Source organism: Triturus cristatus, chromosome 2_1 (genome assembly GCF_964204655.1).
Source record: "Triturus cristatus chromosome 2_1, aTriCri1.1, whole genome shotgun sequence".
NCBI classification, from domain to species: Eukaryota; Metazoa; Chordata; class Amphibia; order Caudata; family Salamandridae; genus Triturus; species Triturus cristatus.
Genome location: NC_140581.1, coordinates 84095978 through 84104771, shown reverse-complemented (window position 1 = coordinate 84104771; position 8794 = coordinate 84095978).

Genomic DNA, 8794 nt, shown 5'->3' with positions numbered 1-8794 from the left:
AAGTCGAACAAACATGCAGGCACAAATGCTCACAGACCAGCAGTCTCACTCACATTATGCAGCATGGGGCACATGGTGATGTGAATCAGCAGAGAATAGGATGACGTTTAGAAAGTGACACGAGGTGTAGTGTTGCTGAGAGAATACACCAGGGGAGTACTACTGATGCACTTTTAGGAAAGCTTTGGCTTACACGCCTCAGGAGACCATGGGGTGATGTGCTTCAAAGGAACACCTGTATGCTCTCCATCAGTGGAGCACAGGTTGTTACACAAGCAAGGATAGCTGGATGCTGTACATCACCAAATCACAGGATGACGTTCAGTTCTAGGGCACAGGAGTCGATCATGAGGATTCAGAGCTCTATATGGCAGAAGACACATGGTAATGTACAATGGCTACACATATACACACAATGTTATGTTCAGTTTAGGGAAGTTGGTGGCTTTCTACCATCGGATCTAGCAAGACAAGAGAGAATAATTGTAGTTGTAGTTTTGTTTAACAGCCCAAAAACCTGTTTGGTGTTATCAGTGTACATGCTAATATGTACGTCAAAGAGTTTCATTAGTTTTGCTAGGGGTAACATGCAGGGGCAACCAGTAGATGGTAAGACGTAGTGGAAACAAACTAGACACCTCTGGCTCACTGTAATGTATGATCTTTGCATTGGAACTGACACGAGGCAGTGAGCCTGCCTCTCCTTTTACTCAATAAAAGGCTTTAAACATTGCTTTACTGCTCCAGTGAGGTGGATTTTTTCTAGTCTTTCAGGAGAATATGGGATGGTCAATAATGTTGAATGCTAATAGTAGCAGAGCACCAACACCATTGCCATTAACTAGCCTCCTGAGATCCTCCAAGATTGAGATCGCTGTGCCGTGCCCTTGTCAGAAGCCAATTTGAAGTGGGTCAAAAAGTTTTTCTTTTTCTCTTTCGATGGTTGAGTAAAGATTTATCAAAAGCTTGTCTAAGAATAGTAGCTTCGAAACAGGTCAGACGTTGCTATGGGGGAGAATAATAATGTGTCTTATGTCACAACATCAACTTCAGTCAGTCTTGAGCTATTGGCATTAGTAATTCTATCGACTTTTACGCATTAAGCGTGAGTGTTTCCACTCTGCACCTGAATCCCGTGGGCCTCCCACTTCCTAACTGTTGCTAGTGTAGTGTAGCCCCAGCGATTCCCTAGGCCTAGGCCTATTCTATTTCCGTGACAGTGGTCCTTATACCACTTCTTTAGTATATGGTTTGCGTGGCCCCTAGGGCCTAACTGTATTACTTACCTGTGTGACTTAATGTATGCTTGAATAAGACTGTGTTGTACTTACCTCTAATCTCATAAAGAGTGCTGAGGGTTTGACTAGAATAAATACACTTTATTTTATATATATATATCTGTTGTGGTGTCCTTTCATTTGGTATTCAAGGGATTATATATGGTATCACAGCTGGCTTCACATGCCATTCAGAGTTTAGCCTAAGACTGCTCTTGTCCATGCTACCACTAGGATAGCTGGTCTATAAGGTTGACTTTACAACCAATCACCATAAGGGTTGTTTGGACTGATATAAGGTGTACACTAGAACTAGTGACATCATACATCAGGCCAACTTCTCACATTGGTGAGCAGCGGTTGTGATCTGAGCTTGCTGTTGTAATACCATTGTAATCTTGAGATACTAAATTGAAAGATCACACAGATATTGTTTAGGTACATATAACATAGATTATAATACTCAAGTCCTACTGGACTTAGTGGTTGTAGGTTGAAGGGAGTAACACACCCTGACTACAACTACCAGAGAGGTTTAGTAGAAACAACTAGTGTAGGCAGGTGCACACACCACACCCTCACTAGATCATGTCTCTGGGAGGAGATCAAGTAGATGCTCTCTCAGGAGGGGCAGGTCTGAAGAAGACCCCCTCTAGATATGATACCCTAACTTTTCAGGAGATGAAACAATTGTGTACCTCCAGAAAGTTAAAACAGGGTGCAAACCCTACCCTCCTTCAGCTAGTACAACTCCTAGAGGAGTATGATACTTTTAGGGCCTCACAGGCCAGTACCCTAGGTACAAAGGAGGGTCTACCCACCACAGATGAGTCAGAAGGGACTTCAGATGAAGAGGTAGACAGCCAGGGCCAAGTAGGAAGACTTAGCCAGGCTAACCTAAGCTTACATGGGAGTTTGTATGGGATCCCCCCATACAGACCCCCAAGTGGGCTTAACCAGAGAAGCAGGAGAGACAGATCCCCTTCAAGGGAATCCATCCACTCCCATGTCTCTAGCATCTCAAATGCCTCTTCTCACAGGGGAATGACTTCACCTGAGAGAAAGGAGCATGAAGCCAGAATGAGGGAAGCTAATCTGAGGATTCAGAGGGAAGAAAGTGCCCTTGCCAAGGAGAAGCTTGCTCTGGCTAGTGAGCAATAGTTAAGTGGGTCAGAACCCACTGGTGGCAGCAATATCCCTAAGGATAGAGACAGGCACTATGATAATAGAAACCTGAGCAAGATTGTCCCTCCCTACAAGTGTGGGGATGACATCCACAAATGGATAACTGCTTTGGAGAGGGCTTGCAAAGTACAGCAGGTACCCCAAAGTCAGTGGGCAGCTATCTTGTGGCTCTCCTTCTCTGAGAAAGGTAGAGACAAGCTCCTCACAGTTAGTGATGAGGATGCAGACAATTACACTGTCCTGAAGAGTGCTCTGATTGATGGGTTTGGCCTAACCACTGAACAATACAGGTTGTTGTTCAGGGATACCCAGAAGACACAGACTCAGGACTGGACTGACTTTGTAGATTGTGCCACTAAGGCTCTGGAAGGCTGGCTAGTGGGAAGGAAGGTTAAGGACTATACAGGATTGTATAATTTGATCATGAGAGAACAAATACTTAACAACTGTCAAAACCAGCTACTGCATCAACACCTGATTGATTCTGATCTGACTTCTCCCCAAGAATTGGGAAAGAAGGCAGATAGATGGGTCAGGACTAGAGTTAAGCAGAAAAACCAGAACCAGGGCGGTGATCAGAAAAAGGCAGACCAGAAGGGTAATGATCAGAAACAAAAAGACCAGAAGTCTTCACCAGGCCCCCAAAAGGCTCAGGGGGAGGGTGGTCCCAAAAAGGATAAAAAGAAAGATGGCCAAAAGAAACCATGGTGCAACTATTGTAAGTCCAACTCACATTGGTTTAGTGAGTGCACCAAAAAGGATAAGCCCCCAGCCACCATTGCCCCTAAGGCAACTGTACCCCCTAGTCCAGCTGTAAGTGGTGGTTCCCAGCAAAAGGGTGTAGTAGGGTTAACCCTGGGAACTGAGGAGGATTCTGGCCTAGTCAGGATACCTACTCAGGCTGTTCTGATCTGTGATGGGGACTTAGCTTTGTCCTCTACTGTAGGCCCCAGTAACCTGGGCAAGTACAGACAGACTCCTTTTATCAACCAAAGAATGGCTCAGGCCTACAGGGACACTGGAGCTAGTGTCACAATGGTGACACCTGCCTTTGTGGACCCTGGACAGATCATACTAGGTGAGAATTACCTAGTAACCAACGCTAGCAATGCCACTACCTCCCATAGTGTGGCTATTGTTAACTTCTCCTGGGGAGGGGTAACTGGCCTCAAGAAAGTTGTTGTTAGTTCAGACCTTCCTGTAGAGTGTTTACTGGGCAATGATCTTGAAACTTCAGTTTGGTCTGAAGTGGAGTATAGGACCCATGCAGAAATGCTGGGGATAGATGCACATGTCCTTGCTGTGACCAGGTCACAGGCCAAAAAGTGCACCACTGAACAAGTGCTGGATCCTGAAACTATGGACCAGTCACAACCCAAGAGAAAGAGCAGAAGGGTTAAGGCTGTGCCTTCCCCCCTGCCTCAGGTGGTGGATCAGCCCTCCCAGGAGGATGATTCTGAGAGCCCTGAAGGAACTGTCCTAGAAGAACTTGAACCTGATCAGGTTGAGTTTCTTGGGACAGGGGGACCTTCAAGGGCAGATCTGAGGCAGGCTCAATTAGACTGCCCCTCTCTTGAACCCCTCAGACAGCAGGCTGCTGCTGAGGCTGCAGGGAATGCTCAAGGTACCCATAGAGTGTATTGGGATGAAGGGCTACTGTATTCAGAGGCTAGAGACCCCAAGCCTGGTGCATCCAGGAGGTTGGTCATATCACTGAAGTTCAGAGGCTTCCTTCTTACCTTGGCCCATGATATTCCCCTTGCAGGACACTTAGGCCAGAACAAGACTTGGGACAGGCTTGTCCCTCACTTTCACTGGCCCCATATGTCAGAAGATACCAAGGAGTTTTGTCGCTCCTGTGTCACCTGCCAAGCCAGTGGCAAAGCAGGTGGCACCACAAAGGCCCCCCTTATACCACTACCTGTGGTGGGGGTTCCCTTTGAAAGAGTGGGCATAGATATTGTAGGACCAATGGACCCACAAACAGCATCTGGGCACAGATTTATACTGGTGATAGTGGACCATGCCACCAGGTATCCAGAAGCTATTCCCCTGAGGACCACAACAGCTCCTGTTGTGGCAAGGGCCCTGCTTGGAGTATTCTCCAGAGTGGGCTTTCCAAAGGAGGTCATTTCTGACAGAGGTGCCAACTTCATGTCAAGATACTTGACTGCAATGTGGAAGGAGTGTGGTGTGAACTACAAGTTCACCACACCCTATCACCCACAGTGCAATGGGCTTGTTGAGAGATTCAACAAGACCCTAAAGGGAATGATAAAAGGTTTACCAGACAAGCTTAGGCGAAGATGGGACATCCTTTTACCCTGCCTTCTGTTTGCTTACAGAGAGGTCCCACAAAAGGGTGTTGGCTACAGCCCTTTTGAGCTTTTGTTTGGGCATCCTGTAATGGGACCCCTATGTTTAGTAAGGGAAGGATGGGAGAGACCTCTCAGACAACCCAAACTTGATATAGTGGATTATGTACTTGGTCTCCGCTCCAGGATGGCAGAGTATATGAAGAAGGCTTCTAAAAACCTTGAGGCAAGCCAAGAACTCCAAAAAGCTTGGCATGACCAAAAGGCTGTGCTGACTGTTTACCAGCCAGGGCAGAAAGTGTGGGTGTTGGAGCCAGTGGCCCCAGCAGCACTCCAAGACAAATGGTCTGGACCCCACACTATTGTTGAGAAAAAGGGAGAAGTCACCTACTTGGTAGACCTTGGGACTCCCAGAAGCCCCCACAGGGTGCTTCATGTCAACAGACTGAAGGCATATGTTGACAGGGCAGACATGGGCTTACTCATGGCTACAGATGAGGGGCAGGAGGAAGAGAGTGACCCTCTCCCAGACCTGTTGACTCAGAACCCTGATGATGGCTCAGTTGATGGTGTGGTCTTTTCTGACAGCCTCACTGTCCATCAGCAACAGGACTGCAGACAGGTTCTGCAATCCTACAGACATATGTTCTCTCTGACACCAATTCAGACAAACTGGTGCACCCATGAGGTGGACACTGGTGACAGTCTGCCTGTGAAGAGTAAAATCTACAGGCAACCTGACCATGTCAGGGACTGCATAAAAGTTGAGGTACAAAAGATGTTGGAGCTGGGAGTCATTGAACCTTCAGAGAGCCCTTGGGCTAGTCCTGTAGTCCTTGTGCCAAAGCCTCACACCCAAGATGGTAAGAGAGAGATGAGGTTTTGCGTGGATTACAGAGGTCTCAATGCTGTCACTAGGACAGATGCCCACCCAATACCTGGGGCAGATGAGCTCATTGACAGACTGGCAGCTGCTAAGTTTTTGAGCACATTTGACCTGACAGCAGGCTACTGGCAAATCAGACTAGCTGAGAATGCAAAGGCCAAAACTGCTTTCTCGACCCCAGGAGGACATTATCAATTTGTGGTAATGCCCTTTGGTTTGAAGAATGCACCTGCCACTTTCCAAAGGTTGGTGAATCAAGTCCTTACTGGGTTGGATGATTATTGTGCAGCTTATCATGATGATATTGCTGTCTTTAGCTCCACCTGGGAGGATCACCTGGTCCACCTGAGGAATGTTTTAGAGGCCCTGCAAAAGACAGGCCTCACTATCAAGGCCACTAAGTGCCAGATAGGGCAGAGCAAGGTTGTATACCTGGGCCACCTAGTTGGTGGGGGTCAGGTTCAACCACTGGAGAGCAAGATCCAGACCATAAAGGACTGGACTCCTCCAACTACCCAGACTCAGGTCAGAGCTTTCTTGGGCCTGATTGGGTACTACAGAAAGTTTGTTAAGAACTATGGGTCCATTGTGACACCACTTAATGACTTGACCTCCAAGAAAATGCCAAAGAAAGTTCAGTGGACAGTAAGCTGTCAAAAAGCATTTGATGACCTGAAGCAGGTCATGTGCAGTGCACCTATTCTGAAAAGTCCAGACTACTCCAAAGAGTTCATTGTCCAGACAGATGCTTCTGAGTTAGGTGTGGGAGCTTTTCTTTCACAACTTAATATAGATGGTCAAGACCAGCCCATTGCTTTTATAAGTAGAAGGCTGACCCCTAGAGAGAAACGTTGGTCAGCTATTGAGAGGGAGGCCTTTGCTGTGGTTTGGGCCCTGAAGAAGCTGAGGCCATACTTGTTTGGCACTCACTTCAAGATTCAGATAGACCGTAAGCCCCTCTTGAGGCTAAATCAGATGAAGGGTGAAAATCCCAAACTTCTTAGGTGGTCCATTTCCCTACAGGGGATGGACTTCACAGTGGAACATAGACCTGGGACTGACCATGCCAATGCAGATGGACTCTCCAGATATTTCCACTTAGAACATGAAGACTCAACTGGACAAGGTTAGTTTAATGTCCCTAAGTTTGGGGGGGGGGGGGGTTGTGTAGGAGAGTAGGGTCTGCTTTCTATGTTCACCCCCACTTTTTGCTTTTGCTTTACTGGTTTTCGACTTAGATGTGGCTGTGGGCCTGCTAATCAGACCCACAGCCCTGCTGTTCTCTCTCTAAATTGATACTATGTACTTTAGGTGCATAACCCATTTGGATAGGATCACCTTATTGGCCCCTGTACAGTGTACCTTAGGTACCCAGGGCATAGGTGTACCCTAGGCCTATCAGGGGCTGCAGCATGTATTATGCCACCCCTGGCCTGACCTTCCATTATGACACAACTGGCTGATCACTCAGCTGGGGCAAGGTCGTGTAATCACTCCTTGCTTAGGTGTAGTATTCCTATACCTAACTTACATATAGACACATGTGTACCTCTCAGCCACTCCTATGGCAGGCCTTAACAATCCTGGAGGCAGAGTGCTTGGTAACATGTGAGATGGTGCTCTAGCATGAGCTGAGCCTGTCTGCAGCTTTCGGAACCATGTCCTTATAGCTGTTCTATGATATAGCCTACCATATACTCTTAAAGTGCCTTATAATCTTAAACGGTTATGGTAACTATGGTTTGGCTTTATCAAAACATGTCGTGTAAGGTGTCTAACACTTTGGAATAGTACCCCCATCCCATTTCTGGGGATGAGGATATTATCCCTCCCTTCTAGAGGGAGAAGACATGTTGTAACCTACTTACCCGGTTAAAGTTAACCAGAGCCCCAGCATCACAAAATGGATGCTGCTGCCACAGACACGAGTCTGACCTCCTGCTGCTGGGAGTGATCCCGGCAAGGGAGGCTTGGACAATAGGTTTCCTGCCTTGGGAGGTGCGAGGACCACCCCAGACAGGCCTTAGTGTGTTGGGGCAGGGAGGGATGAAAAGAATGAGACATGCCTGGGGCACACAAGGTGTCCCGTGCATAGTCCAGTTCAAACCAGTGCTGGGGCACTCCAGCCTCAGTCCTGGCGCGAAACTGGACAAAGGGAAGGGGGTGTAACCACCCCCCTCCCAGGTCCCACCCATAAGGCGTGACCTAGCAGGCAACCCAGCCCCCCAGATTAGTATAAGAGTGGTAGCTGGGCCCCAGGAGATTAGATTATCCTGAACCTGCAACTTGAACAGAAACTCTGGACCTTCGACATTCGACGTAAGAAGAAGACTGAAGATTCTCCCTTGTGGCCAAGGAGTGGCTACCCTGTGCAAACAGGCACCATCAAGAGACTACCCTTTGCTTTGCTGAAGTTCTACGAGGGACCGACTGCAGAGTCCGACCAGAGCCTTGACTTCCAGACTTCTCCGAGCCTGATCCACATCCACAGTGAGCTGAGATCCGTGGAGGCGACGAGAGACGTGGGACCGGCTACCTGGGAAAAGTGGCGAGTATCTTCCAGCGCAGCTTCTGAGGCACCCTCAAAGTTGTGCACCGGGGATTGAGAAGCCCCAACCCCAAGCACCATATGCAACGAAGATCAGCCCCCCACACTCCACGAGTCCTGCGTGGGACCCTTCTGCATTTTCCTGCTTGCCGCGTCTGTCCGGTTGCTTGCCCGTTGGCTAGCGGCCTTTGTGACGACACACCTTGAAATCTTCACTGCTGGTTTGGCTCCTCCAGACTGGCTCCCGCTTCCTTGCAAAAGAGAAGCGCCCCAGACCTTCCTGGTCTGCACCAGAAGCAAGTCCTCCGTTCTTCGTGGGTTCCGCTTGCCAAGGCTCGGTGAGTCCTAGTTCGACTTCGACGCCGCCGACAGCAAGAGCCTTCGTGGGACAGCTCGCCTCCTGGTCCTGGTCATCCTCGACGTCTCCTGGTACCCGTGGCTGCAGCGACAAGCTTCACCTTTCACCTGCAATCTTCACGACATCGCCTGGTTCCTTCCTGGTTCCACGTGGTCACTGGCTAGTGACCTTGACTCTGTCCCTTCTGCTTGCAGGTATCCTCTCTTCTTGATCCCAGCCTTGGGA